Genomic DNA, 14,847 nt, shown 5'->3' with positions numbered 1-14,847 from the left:
CCAAGGCAATTTACTACTATAAAAATAAACCCTATTCCACTTTTTATCTCTCATATACCTACAATTACCTTGATCACCAAAGGAAGTCAAAACTGAGTATCTCAATAGCTATATGACAAATTTTCTTTTGTGTACAACTACACCTGGGTTTGTTCTAATGTGCATCTGGCTCGGCATGTACCAAACCCCTTCACTGGACCAGTTTTCTGCCTCTTGGCACTGCTTTGAATTCTGGTTTCGGTCCAGGGTATCTTCTGTTTTGTGTAAAAGCAAAATGAAATATCCTTTTCTTTCTGCATCTGTAACGTATGAAATTAAATTATCATTCCCCTTTCTCTAGGCCCTAATTTTGATTCCTGTGGTGTAAGAAACTTCACATTAATTCAGTTTAAAGTAAGGACTGTCACATTAGCCAGAATCAGATGGCATGAAGCTGTTTTATTTTCACTCAGGTGAAACCGTCACTTAGCATAACTGTAGGGTGAATTTCAAACATTGCAGGAGTTCCATCTGCTTGGATATTAGTTTTCTGACAATTATACTTAGAGAAAAGATGATAGGTCATGGGAAGAGGGTGAAGAGAAAAGAATACCTCGATGATTTGCAGGTCTAGAAGCAGAGGACAAAGAATTCACAAAATTGCCACTTCCCCCCCCCCCCCCCAAAAAAAAAAAAAATCTAACTTTTTAAAATTAATTAGCTATAGTGGGAGGAATCAAGAAGTTGTAAGAATCTGGACATCACGAAAAACAAAGCTTTGCTTCTTGCCACAACATTAGATGATTTAGATAGGGCAGAATAGTGTGTAATTCCAGGTTTATGGGGAGAAGGGTGGAAGAAGTGTTGGCAGTACTCTATAACTGTAATTATGTTGGAAATCAAACCAATTACATACACACACATATATAAATTAGTATATTTATCTGTATTTTAAAAAATTGGTTTTATGACCATTAACTCTGTACAAAAATCAGTGCAGAAAGGCAGGAAATCATAATTAAAATTATTGTTTCATTATAAGTTTCAGTGTGAAGAACACAGAATGCCCTGAACTTACTGCAATCAACTATACACCTAATTAATAAACTGTAATAGTTGAATGAACTCATCATGCTCCTCTTTTTTTTTTTTTTTTTTTTTAACCACCCCGACACACACACTTGAAATATGTTTCCATGGAATGAGGTTTAAGTCAACCTGTGTTTCGTGTTGGTTGAGAACAAAACCTTTTCAGGCATTTTTTATGAGAAGATTGACTTGATTTTACAAATAGATTTCCTAATTCTGAGCCCAAAACAAATTCTTGCTGTTAAATTGTTTCCAGTGACAGGACAAGAGGCGATGAGCACAAACTGAAACACAGGAGTTTCTATCTCAGCATCAGGAAACACTATTTTACGGTGAGGGTAACTAAGTGTTAGCACAGATTGCTCAGGGAGGTTGTGGAGTATCCATCCTTGGAGATGCTCAAAAGCTGTCTGGATACGGTCCTGGGCAACTGGCTCAGTTGCCTAGTGGAGGGGTTGGATGAAACGACTTCCAGCCTCAGACATACTGGGATTCTGTGCAAATCCTTACATGATCCTAGCATCCTTCTAGTCCAGCCTCTAGAATACCAATAATTGACCGTTCCTTTTAGGATTTGTTTTGATAGTTCAAAACAAGCTTGCATCACTCAAGTAACTATTATTACAAGTTAGTATTTTCAGCTGTGCTTAATATACTTCTATGTTTATGAGTGAAATAGTCCTTTGCTTTGGTATATCATGTGCACACTTCCAGAAATCTTCTGTTGCGTCTTTTAGCTCAGAGGGGTGCCCCAACGTGTCAAACCACTGTGGATTCCAGCTGCTATGCTTCTCAATCATTTTCTTAAAATTTGCTGTGAGAAAGGGCAACATCTACTAATTCACCTAAGTGCGTCTCCTTAGTCTTATGTCTTATGAACTGTGTATGTCCTGGAGTTAGCCAGAAGCAGCAGCTTTGTATTCAAAAAAATAATTTCTTCTTCCTGGTATTCTTTTTTTTTTTTTTTTTTTTTTTTATACCACCTAGAGATGTATAAAACTCAGAATAAAATGCACAATGATTATGTAAACCCCAGATATTTCCAATAGCAATAATTATCCTCCCCCCCCCCCCCCCCCCCTCTTTTCTGGTGGATTCCAGCCCTAGTGATTATGGCAAAAGAATCCATATGGAATAAAAAACCCAACCAACAAACAAAAAGAACCCAACTGCACATTTAACCATCTCAAGTAGAGTTGAAGTGTATGTGTGAGACAGACTGATTAAAGAACTTCACACATACTTATCATAAGAAATATGCTGCTGGGTACAGAAGACGTGTTATCCCCCAAACAGATCATTTCAAATTTGTGGGTGTCTAGTAAAACGTTTTGTTTTTCCTTAAGAAGCAAATTACCACCTATGTTAAAACACAGGAACAGTTTTCTGCACCAAAATAATGAGAGCAGATTTGTGATTCATTTATTCCTAAAAAATCTGCACTGAAGTTCTTCATGAAAGATAAGGTCAAAGATTATGCTATTGAACTGCTGAAGCCCTGAGAGGGATACCTTCTTTCAACTTACTCATAGAAAAACTTTCAACATGGTTCCTTATCGAATTTAATTAAAAAAAAGATAGCAAAGTTTCTGACTCTTAAGGAACTTCTAACTTCAGTTTACTGTAAGGTTTCCTTTAGTAAGTTTGGGTAACTGTCTACTATGAGTCTGAGGAGAGACCTGGGAATGAGAATTTCTAAATAATTTCTGAACTCTGTTATCCACACAGAGAATAGCCAGCCCTGGGCTTGGGAAAGATACAAGTGAAACAATGTTTTTTATTCGAAATGATGATTCTCTGTGCTGTAAGAAATTTTTGTAATAGGGAGAGGGGCTTTAATTCCAAAATCCCCTTAGGAAGGTCAGTCTAGAAATTTAGCAAACATTTACTTTAACTTTCCTAAATGAGTCTACCCCTCAGCCACTGGTAGCTCATGTGTTCTCCAAAGCGATATTTCTCCTCTCAGTATGCGGTGGTGGTGGGGGGTCCTACTGGATCCTGAAAAACGTGGTAGTGCTGGGCTTCAGCCCTACGGCAGAGAAACAGGAGCCACTCAGAACCCATTGCAATCCTGAGTCTTCAGGGTTTACATTTTCTGAAGTTAGTGCCTACACTACAACAGAATTTGGCTCTTTATTAGAACTTCTGGGAGCATTGAACTTTCTGAGGCAATCAGGATCTTGGAACTGTTTTGTCAAAAAGGCAACAGAGAGTTTATCAGAAGGAGTGGCAAGGAAATATGCCATTAGCCTTGCCTGTTTTGTCACCAGTTAATGTTAAACAAAACATTTTCTAGGAATAATTTAAGATTTTGGGAAACAATTCCTTTCTACAAGGACGTTTTATCAAAAATTTATTTCCCAATTCTAGTACTACAACCGTCTAATTACTCTAATTTGCACTAACAGTAAGACAAATATTCTAGTTTAGTGTTATATCATAGTTTTAAATTTGGATTTGGCTTAAAACATTGTATTGCGAAGAAAAAACTGTTATGGTGATGTAGGAGACACATATAGAAGCAATGAGATTATCACAGGAAAATAATGTAAAACACTAAACAGTGTTCTGTTTTTCCCATATCTATACACAACTGATGCCTGGTTTGGAATAACCTCCTAGGCAATTTTTAGATGTATTTTTATATGAATCTGACATGCTGATCAGCTATAGAATGTGATTTTTGTTTCCTTCATTCCATACCACATATAGATTTTGTAAATGTTGTAAGTGTTCAGTCAGACAACACTAAAGCAGAATTTTTATAAATACTGATTTTAAGGGAAAAAAAAGGCACAATATAACAGTTTGTTCCCCATGTTTTAGAGGCCTCACTGAAACGTATATGTGTGTTTAACATAATGAAATAAAACCTAACTTTCCTAGAGATGCCTTTATTTTCTCTCCTGTCCTGTAGCCAATAATTTATACAGTGTAGTTTCATAATTTCTGATGCTTGCTTCGTTCTTAAAAAGGTAAATACAGTTCTCAGGAAAGAATGTCTCAACTACATTAAAATCTTTTGCTTAGTCAAAGAGTTATCCAAAAGACAGTCAATTTTAGAGTTATCTTTCATTACATTGACTAATTCTTTTATGATTGATCCTGATTGTTCTGCATCTGCTTTCTGTTTGCCCTCACATATAGTGTCCTTGAGTACAGATTAATCTTTACATTATCTTCAGTTTTATGTGCCCATACTTTTTCTCATTGTGTTCTCTGATTCAACTCCACACTCCCAAGATCAAGGAAAAAATGCTGGCCAATAATGCTGGCGCTTTGCCTAAGCTGTGCTAATTTCACACCATACCCATCCCACTTCCTTGAGGTAACGCTGGTGACAGGACATTGTTGCATAGCAAAATCAGCTATAACGTAAGACATAACAAACGACAATTGACACATCTAGGTTTGTCAAGCCTTTAATGTGTTATTATTTAAAAGCTGCATAGGAGAAGATTGGTGAAAGACATACAGCTGATGGACTTCAGTCTGCATCTCTCACAAACTTTGACCCAGGAATATACAGCAATGATTTGCTTATGCGGCTAAGCCTCCCAAAAATCCAAACCTATGTACTGCATCTCCTGCCATCTCCAGATTGCTCTCCTTTTGCTTCTGTTGCATGTATATACAGTACATCTCATTTGCCTCGCTGCCTATTAAAGATTTCTCTTCACAATACTGTCTTGATTCACAATGTCCTCATATCAGGATAGGGTGTCTTCATAGACCCTGACTATTTTAAGGGAGCTTGCCCCTTACTGAGTGGGATTCCTGCAATTTTTTCACTATATACCAATTATACTAGCTTTTGTTACTTCAGAGGTAAGTTTGAGCAACAGACAAGTCGTTAGTCTCTTGAGCCTACTGCTTTGACACCGACGTAGAGTTATAAATGGTCAGTTAAAGCAATAAAAGATATCGGGCAGAGATTTCAGGTTAGAAGGATTTCTTCTGGATGATTTTTAGGTTCATTTTAGTTTGAATGCTGAAATAAAATCCTGCACTGCCATACTTCATAGAAGAATTGGTAGGACGTGACTATTGGAGGAGTATTAGGAGGATTACTAGTTCCTTGGCAAAGGGTTAGAGAGCAAACATAACCCAATTAATCAGTATTAATTAGAATGCTATATTCTGGTCAGTGGCTGCATTTGACGAATATAATTTGTGCAGGTTTTTCAGGTGCTTTGTAGCAAATACGCAGGAAAAAATGAAAAGTGGAAGCTGACAAGTGCATAAAAAATACATTCTCATTAACACAGTAGACTTACATGAGAAGTTTTAGAGGCAATTAATTGTGCTGTATCTTCGGCTGATGTGAAGCAAAGATAGTGCTGTTTTACATCCATGTTATCTATCTCAGTTTCTAGAGATATGCAAACCCCACAGTTTTAAACGTTTTTTATGAGTTCACAAAACTCACCTGTCCTTTCAACTAAGTCCATTCTAATCTGTCCTTTCAACTAAGTCCATTCTAAACCCATACTTATGAAACAAACAAATTATTTTTAAAGTAAAATTTGTATATGGGTGATTTTAATAAAGGTAACTGAAATAAAAGTAATACCTTATAATAGAAGTACACAAATAATTTTAATTGGAATTTCTGCCCTTCCAGGCTTGTACTACACTGCAATAAATGGGTGGGGGTTTATATCTCATTGACTGAGTCATGTTGCTTTTGTTTTTCTTGTCAAACTTGTCTTTTTCTTGTTTGGAGACCTGCTTTACTGTACATTCTTTATTTCAGAAATTGTCCTCTTAATCAATTTCTGTTTAAATACAAATGCATGGATTACTTTTCACTGCTAGATTGCTAGTAACTCACCTTCTTCAGGGTGAGCCTATATTTATTTAATAGCTTTTGACATCAAGGTATTTAAAGAACTTCTCTTCCTCCATAATAAAAAAGGTAAATTTATGTAGTTGGAAAACATCTAGATTTTACTTCCTACTTGTTTTGCAAACAAGAACTCAAAGAACATATGCAAAAGACAGACATAATTCCTTAGCTTGTGGAAATAGAAAAAGTAATCTCATTATGTGCCTAATGAGGTTATAGAAATGAGTGCTAATCTCATTTCCTCTGAAGGACATTTAAAACTAAATTTCATACCATAAGCTGAAGATAAATATTACCTAACAGGTGATATGACTAAGATTATGCCTGGTTTCTCTTTTTTCTTTTCATCCCTGTTTCTTTGTCTTGAAAAGAAAAACACTTTGGATTTAATCCTGCTAAAATGAAAAGTTTTTAATTGAGATAAAAAAGTGAAACATTTTCATTATTTCCTTTCGGAAATAATTTTTGGTTTCTCATTAATTAATTTGGATTTCTTCAGATTTTGAATTCTGTGTCATATGAGTCGTAGGTCAGTAATCACTCAGGAGTGAAATAAAAGGTTAAGGGTATTGCAGCCAAATTGTTTGTAGCAGCACTTACACCCATTTTCACAGGCCAGATGGACCACCTGTGACAGTGGATGCCATGGCCCTATTTGTCATGAAAGTATAACATCCAGAAAGCACTCAGCCATCATTTCCCTGGGGATGGAAACAGAAGTGAGTCAAAAATAGTTGAGTTTGGAGAATGTAACATCTTTACCATCCTTCAGCAGTGAAGGAACAAAAGAAGGTTCTGATGGTTAGTGTGCTGGTCTTGAAATGCCAGGTAAGTGGTTAAACTCTTATTTAAACACCAATAAATCTTGCCATCTTGCTTATCTATTAAAAAAAAATATTCTAAAAAAATATGTGGTGCTATGCTTCAAGGTAGTAAACATCAAGAAAAGATATTCAGATGATTCATTAGGTTAATTTTTTCATTTTAATCTTGTAAGATTGAAAAAAAACAGTTAGTACTCCAGCTGAAAGAGTCAGCACTTCCAATGAGTTAAATATAAACAGTAATTTCATGTAAGATGAGAGTACATTATAAAAAAATAAATACTGAAATAGCTAAGCTTTATATATATATATATATATATATATATATAAACCTTCTATGAGAAGCTGCCATTGGATTTTACACTTTAAAACTTCTCTTGGAGTATTTTAGTTTTCTTGTTTCTTTCAAGTTGAGGAAAACGGCTCCTGAATATGATGTATTTAAATTACTCCTCCTCACCTATAACTGTGTCAGACTATTTCATTTTGCTGGTTCAGATGCCTTGGGATGGACTCAAACTTCCCCATTCTTTCACATGCATCTGGTTAAAAATACTAAGACATTGTCATTGCTTAGAATTGAGCAGGGGCTACTAAAATAATTTTAAAAAAGGATGTTGCAGCAGTTAGATCATTTACCTGAAAAAAAAAAAAAAAAAAAAAAAAAAAAAAAAAAAGAAAAGACAAAAGACAAACCAAAAAGAGCAGTGCTGCTTGCTTCAACAAATTATTTGTGCTGTGCTGCAGTAGCGAGTCCTTTAGCCTTGTAAACAATGATTCAGTTCGCTTTTCTACTTCCCTTTTTCTGAGCATCCTCAAGATTATGAAGAATCCTGCAGCTTTTGAAGCCACCTGAACAGTACAGCCATCTAAATGCTATTATCATGTATGACTACGGAATTTAAGCATCATTAGAAATTAGTTTGCTCAAGTCCCTATATCACTTATGAAAATAAGTGTCATAGCATTTTATCTTCATAAATTTTCTGTCTAGGTGTGTCTTATTTCTATTCTTACTATTCTTTACTTTCAAACAGAGATCAATATTGATTCTGAGGTAAAGAAACATTAATAATTCTGAAATGCTCAGATGCTGTGGTAATGGTATTTTCAGATACACTGAAAAGGCTGATCTGCCCTTGCTGCTGTAGTGGTTGGCAGAACAGAGGCACAGCCAAGGAGCAGTTTTGGCCAGCTGCACTAGCTGCCACATAGCTTAATAAACTGCACTCAGAAAAGTAGCAGAAATTCTATGGAATACTTACTCCGATGTAACGCGACTGCTCGCTTGTATTGTTTCCAATATAGTCAATTTAATTTGTATTCTAATCCATTGTTGCTCTGAAAAAATATTTAAGTACATTGATTGATACTGAAAAGCAACGAGTGCTCAAACACCCTGCAGATTTGCTAAGTACCCACCAAGAAAATTGTTCTGGGTTTCTACTGAAAAAGGTAAAGTTTGCAGAACAATGGTAATATATTTTCTTTTCCATAAATTCATAGTATTTTTTATCATTGTTTTGTCATACATTGTCAATATGTATCTCTGCTCCTGCAGAACATGACAGACCATATTATATATGCACATTACTAACACCATATTTATAGAAAAACAAACTAAACTGTATCCAAGAAATTTAAAATAAAGTACCCTTTCGCCTAGCATATGATATACTTAAGGATCTTTGTTATTCCTGTTAAAAAGATGAAATAAATGATTCTTGCTTACCATCAAACCTTTGCTTAGATGTTTATCCTTTGATGGCAGAAGTATAGCAATGAATATGAACTAACATTTCAGTATTTATTGTATTTCTGCTTTGTTTTATTTTTTTTTCAAGAAAGCAGTCCTCTTCTCACATATTTTTTTAAAAGAGTTCTCATAGGCCTGAATTAGGAAAAAAAGGTTTGAAAAGGAAGCATTTGAAGACTTTTGCATATTACAAGTTAATAGTGAGCTTCAGCAAGCTTGTAGGTTACTTGACAAATCACTAAGTACAGGGTATTAAAAACAAAGAATAAAATCCTATGGCCCATATGTATTCTTCTCTGTATTAAATTTATCTTTTTCACATGATGATTTATTTGTTTGTGGGTTTTTTGTTGTTGTTGTTGTTGTTGTTGTTTGGTTTTGGGTTTTTTTTCAGAACAAGGGGGAGCCATTCTTGTCCGTTTGTGTAACATTGGCAACTGATGTCGTATGTCATTATCTACACAGTTTTACCAACAGTATTCAACTGATATACATATAGATATATATAAATTTTACATAGACTTTCTATTGACTGTCCTTGTAGGGAAGCTTTCTTAAAGTAGTCTTAACAGAAAAGATCTTTGCACATTTTCCCCATGTAAATTATTCTGCTAATCAACATGCTTTCCTCACTGGGATGTCATTAACAGAAGAACTGGAAAGTAATGGTGATTTTGATGATTTATTTACACTGTAGCTTACTTTCCTTTTACTTCATAAAGTTATCTTTATTTTTACCTAAGAACAGATACTAAAAACAAAGTAGCAATAACATTAAAGATCCTTATACGAAAAAGCCTTTTCCCCTGCATGGAGCAGGCTTTTTTATTATTATTATTTTTTTGGTAATGCAGCAACCTCACTTCTCATAGTCTTTAGCAAAAGATTATATTAATGGTATTTTCAGCTGAGACTGAGACGGTTTGGTCTATTACTGTTCATTGTCAGTATCTTATCCAGAAGCAAGTAGGATGAACTCTGACTGCCTCTAATGCTCAATTTATGTCTCTCTGTGTCTTTATTCCAGCAGGAGAATGTGCTAGATAAGATAGAGAAAACAGATGTACAACACCAGATGAAAAAATGCTGCATCGTGTTAAATTTCTGTGGGTAGCTGGTATTATAGGTATTATACCTTTTAAATGTCTCTTTATGTTTGCCAGAATAGCATAGTAGTCAATTCACTCCTCGATAACAAGCTGGCTGTTCTTGGTAAATAAAAGGTGTTACATCTATTGCACTTTCCATAACAGAGGCTTTCTAGTTCACCCATTAGTTTCACACTTGAATTAAAATCTAAACAAATGAAGGAAAAAGCCACCCACACTAAGTTTTGCACAAGTACTGAAAACAAGAAAGCTTGAAGGGACAATTTCTGCTTGTAGTACATTAAACAGATTGCAGTGGTTTATTTGTGTTTTCCTTTGTTGGTCTGGTTTTTCCTTGAATTATTTTGTGTACTTATATTAGAGCATTCTTTCAGGGCCACTTTTCCCTGAAGATGCCCCAGTATTATGCACGTAGATATAATGGACTAGTACCCTTTGTTATAACACATCGTATTTCCTCAGACATTCTTTATGACATAGTATAAAAAGTCAAACAGAAAAAAAAGGGTAGAGTTTATAGCAACACCCCTTTAGTCTTAAATCATAATTTCCACATTTTTTCCTTCCTCCCCCCCCACCCGGCATTTCTGTACCTTTTTTCTTCAGAAGAACTTTAAGAATCAATTACTGTAATCAGAAGCTGATTCCTGAAGCTTTACTTATGTGAGTGCCATTTCATTCCTTATGTTGCTATATGAACTACAAGATCACAGTGAAAGACATAATTAGCTTTCCTAGGGAAATAGAATTTGACGCTGAATAAAGTACTAGTCACTGTGATTGAACTGTGCAAAGCTTGAACCAATGAACAATCCCAAGCACAGAGAAATTAATGTTTTACCCTTAACCTGATATAGGTACTGTGAAAACATTGTTTAACTTCCATGGCTGTGTGTTCATTGTTGTAATCAGAGGCTTAAATACCTTGCACAGAAATATGTTCTAGAACATACAATATATCCATGTCTCTTATCATTTTTGTTGATTCCTACTAGTAGTAGAACATACAAGGTGAAAAAGTATGGAGAGGCACTTTTTATATTTAAACTCATTTACTGCTGGTTCAAGTCATAGGCTGAACAGGCATCAGCCTTGAGTGGCAGCTAACAGTGAGCAGCAGAGCACATCTGCCAGCAGCTGAGGTGACTGATCTGGTCTGTCTGAGCCCAGTTTGTCCTTCTGATGCATACTGGGCAGCCATTACTTAGAGGTCAGCTCTTTGCAACAGTCGTAGAAACTACCTCCACCCACTGCTAGCAGCAGTGGCAGAAGGATGCCTTTTCCTCTGTGTTATTTTCTGTAGACTTTCATCTGTTTCCCTTCCCCTCCTGGCGACAGCCACAGACCCAGCTTCTTCCCCTTCCTACTTCTCACAAAGAAGTAAATAGAAGCTCTTGATTAAGAAAGGAAAATGAGGTGATGCCCTATGTGGATGCTGGGTAAGAAGATTGCACTGGTGGCAAGAGGATGCATCTCTGGACCTTGGAGGATGGAAATCAGCTGGAATTGGACTCTAGCACGCAGGAGGGAGTCAAGATGTGATTCAGAGAGAAATTTTGCTCCAGTCAGTCCTGATGACAACCCCACTCCAACATCCCTTCTGAACTCTCCATTTACACAGACAGTTTGCTGTGGACAGCAACTTGCTTTTCATATCTGACTGAGAAGCCTCAAGTGGGCTGTACCAACTATAAGCTAGAAAGAAATAATCAGTTCTGTTATAACACTCAAATGTTATGAGATACATAGAAAATAGTAATTGTGAAAAATTATAATGTAATATTGCATATTTATGCTTTTATTTGATTTTTTTTAATTGAAGTAAAATCTTGATGGAATTCTTGCTTTCTGCTTATAGGTATTACCTACAACACAGATTTTAGACATGTTTGTAACCCAGCAGAAACCTGGTGGCTTGTAGCCTAAGCCAATTTCAAAATTTTCTAATATGATTTTTCATTTGCACTATTTATAATCAGCTAGGGATTTGCATAATATGTTATCTCCTTTCCTTCTTCCTCAGGGGTATATGAAGGACGAGGTGAAAAGACCATTGACTATAGCACAATTCCATGGCTAGGAACCATGACTATGAAATCATGTGCCCTCCTAGTTTGTCATCGTCCTTGACAATGCTCCTGACATCAGTAGCCCCTAGTTCAGGTTAGTGGGGAGAAGTGTGAGCAGACTGAGCTGGCGTGAGGGCTGCCACGTGAGGTGTTGCTTTCAGTGCCAGCCCATGCTACAGGGGTGGGAAATATGCAATGTCACAGAGTGCTGGCATTTTCGCCAAAGGATGTCGCAGGTGACACAGTTGTACAAGGGTTCAAAAAGAAGCTGCACAAAATAATGGATTAAAAGTCCTCTGAGAAATATCAATTATGTATAAAACACACTGAGCTCAGGAGGTTTCTGAGCCCTTAATTAATGCCAGCTTGAAAACTGGTCAAGGGTGTGTAATTTAAACTGGGATAATTATGCTGGCCCCTTCCTTACAGCTTTTATCTGAGCATTAGCTTTTGGTGACCACTTATATGTCATAAGCAACACTGAACACATGAGCAAGTGGTTTAAGTGGCAAACATAAAAAATTAGTAAAGTGTCAGCCACAAGATCACTTTATCGTGGTTTCCTGGGGTATGAGTTAGAAAACAAAGTTCATTCTTTTTTTTTTTTTTAAAGACTTTCAGGGATTTATAGGGTTAATATACTCCCTGAATGAGAATGATTCATTCTTAAACAGAGTTCAATAGAATTGGCTTTGGTTTAGAAATACAAATATGTTTTGTATAATTGAAATTTGCCCAAATATATTTAATCGCTTTCTTTGATCTAAATAAATAAGTATTTGTTTAAATCATGCAGAAAGCCTTTTATAAAACTGGTAAAAACTATTAATTTTGCATTTCAGGTAATTAAAGCTTGTTTATGTAGAACTGTGCTGATCTGACCCATATTGGACAAAAATTAAAAACCTGTTTCACTATACAAAAACTTGTGAGATACTTTTTTATTCTTTGCTTAGCCTAGATTTTAGTGGGGATCTTATCACTAGTATAAATTAAATAGAAAACTTACCTATTTCAGTAAAAAGGAAAAAGATAAGCCAGTAGACATGGACATATTTTCCACAACAGGAGGCCTTTTCAAGTATTTTAGTAATCCTTTGAGGATGTATTACCTTTGTAGCTAGCAATAATAAAATAATAAAAGGTATAATAAGAATTACAGCTTAATTTTTAATTTTCCTGAACCTGAAAATTTATGGGTTTTGTCTTCACCATTGTTTTTTAATATAGAAATTGTATGTACCTACAGTGGCAAACAAAATAATCTGTAACTTAACTTGTCTTGCAGGCAAAGGTTAACGGTTATCCCAGGCATCTAGAACTTAAAAATGTACAAATATTCTCTGCAAATATGTGCACATATTTCTGTGGCTGTGTGTGGGGTTTATGTGTCCAGGTGCCAGCTGGGGGTCTGCCGGGGTGGCCTCTGCGAGAGGAGAGCAGGGGCTGCCCTGAGCCCCGGGCATGGCCAGTCCCAGCCAGCATCATCCCAGCCAGGGCCACGATGGCCACGCAGGTGCCATGGCTGAGCCCGTCCGCCACTGACAGCACTTCTGGGAAAACGTGTATGTGAAAGGGCACAGCCCGCCACAGCAGTGAGGAAAGAAGTGTGAGCGTGCTCCGTGACAGCCTGGTGGGAGAAGGAGAGGCCTGTTGCAGGCTCCGGGATATTCCCCTGGGCCCGCAGAGGTACTGTGGTGGAACTGGTGTGTTCCTGCAGCCTGTGCAGGAGCGGGTTTACCCTGAGGGACTGCAGCCTGTGGAGAAGACCCACCCTGCGGCTTGGGAAAAAGGTGAGGAGAAAGGAGTGGCAGAGGGGAGCTGTTACAGACTGACCGTAATGCCTCCATCCCTACCTCCTGTGCCGCTCTGGGGAGAGGAGGAAGAGGAGCTGGCAATGAGGGAATGAAGTTAAGCCTCGGGGGTTGGGGGAGGAGGGAAAGGGGTAGGGTAGGCAGAAGTCGCTTTATTTGTTGTCTTTGAGTTTTACTACCCAGACTTACTTTAATTGTCAATAAATTCAATTAGTTTTCCCCAAGTTGAGTCTGTTTTGCTTGTGAAGGTAATTGGTAGATTGTAGAGGAATGAAGCTGGGTTAATTGCCATTGATAACATACAGCTGTGGGCTGGCTTCAGGGGCGGTGGGTTGGCCGATGTAGATAAAGGTGCAGCTGTAGCTGGTTCTGTTAAGGGGTTGGGCAGCCAAGGAAGAAGCAAGAGAAGAGACAGTGTGCCCTGGATGGGGTAGGATGAGGAGATGAAAGCAGAGGGACTGTATGAAGAGTATGTTGGTATGAGATGGTAAAAGACCTTGTTGCAGCTTGATAGTTTGGAGAGTGCTGTGACAATAGATGATCTCCCTGTCTTTATCTCAACCTGTGAACTTTTTCCTCTTATTTTCTCCCCCTGTCCTGTTGAGGAGGACTGAGAGCAGCTGGGTAAGTATCTGAGAGCTGGCAAAGGTCAACCCACCACCATAGGTACTGCAAAGCAAAAATCAATATTCCAAACTGTGGAGACATAGATAGGTAACTAAGATAGTAAGTAATGTTGCTGGTTTGTTGTTTAAAAATAGAGAGCAAGAAATATGTGCAAAAGACTTTTTTTTTCTGGCATTGCATCATTTTCATGTTTATCTGCTTAATTTAACAATGATTTATTTGAGGATAAAGTGCAGAAGCAGTGAAAGCAATCAAAGTGAAATAGCACAGAAAGTTGTTGCATAAATTTTATGGCTGAAAGCAGAAAGACCCTCAGATTTGTAAATATTTTTTTTTTTAATAATTCTTCTTTGACAGCCTCTGACTATTCCTGAAAAGTTTACAGTGATTAAGAACTAATTTGTGTTGCTTCCATTGGTAGTGCTTTACAGCCATGAATAGGTTATGTACTTTTTGTGGTTGGTTTAGGCTATACGGAATTTCGTAAACTTACTCTGTTTCTTTTGCTTGGTGCACTGCTTTTATCTCTACTGACTTGAAAAGAAAAACAAGTAGAAAAATAATATTTCTGGTATATATGTTTGCAGAATTTTTAAATATTATTTAAACATTATTTACCAAAACCTCCCCAAAACTAATTACCCTTTAGAATCATTATTATTAAAAAAAATCTGCTTGATTTTCTTATTTAAGCCAGGAATTTTGCTAAACATTTTTCCTTCCCTATAAGA

This window comes from Falco cherrug, chromosome 12 (genome assembly GCF_023634085.1).
Source record: "Falco cherrug isolate bFalChe1 chromosome 12, bFalChe1.pri, whole genome shotgun sequence".
Taxonomy (NCBI): domain Eukaryota; kingdom Metazoa; phylum Chordata; class Aves; order Falconiformes; family Falconidae; genus Falco; species Falco cherrug.
The sequence above is the reverse complement of the archived record's forward strand: the minus strand, read 5'-3'. Positions refer to the sequence as shown.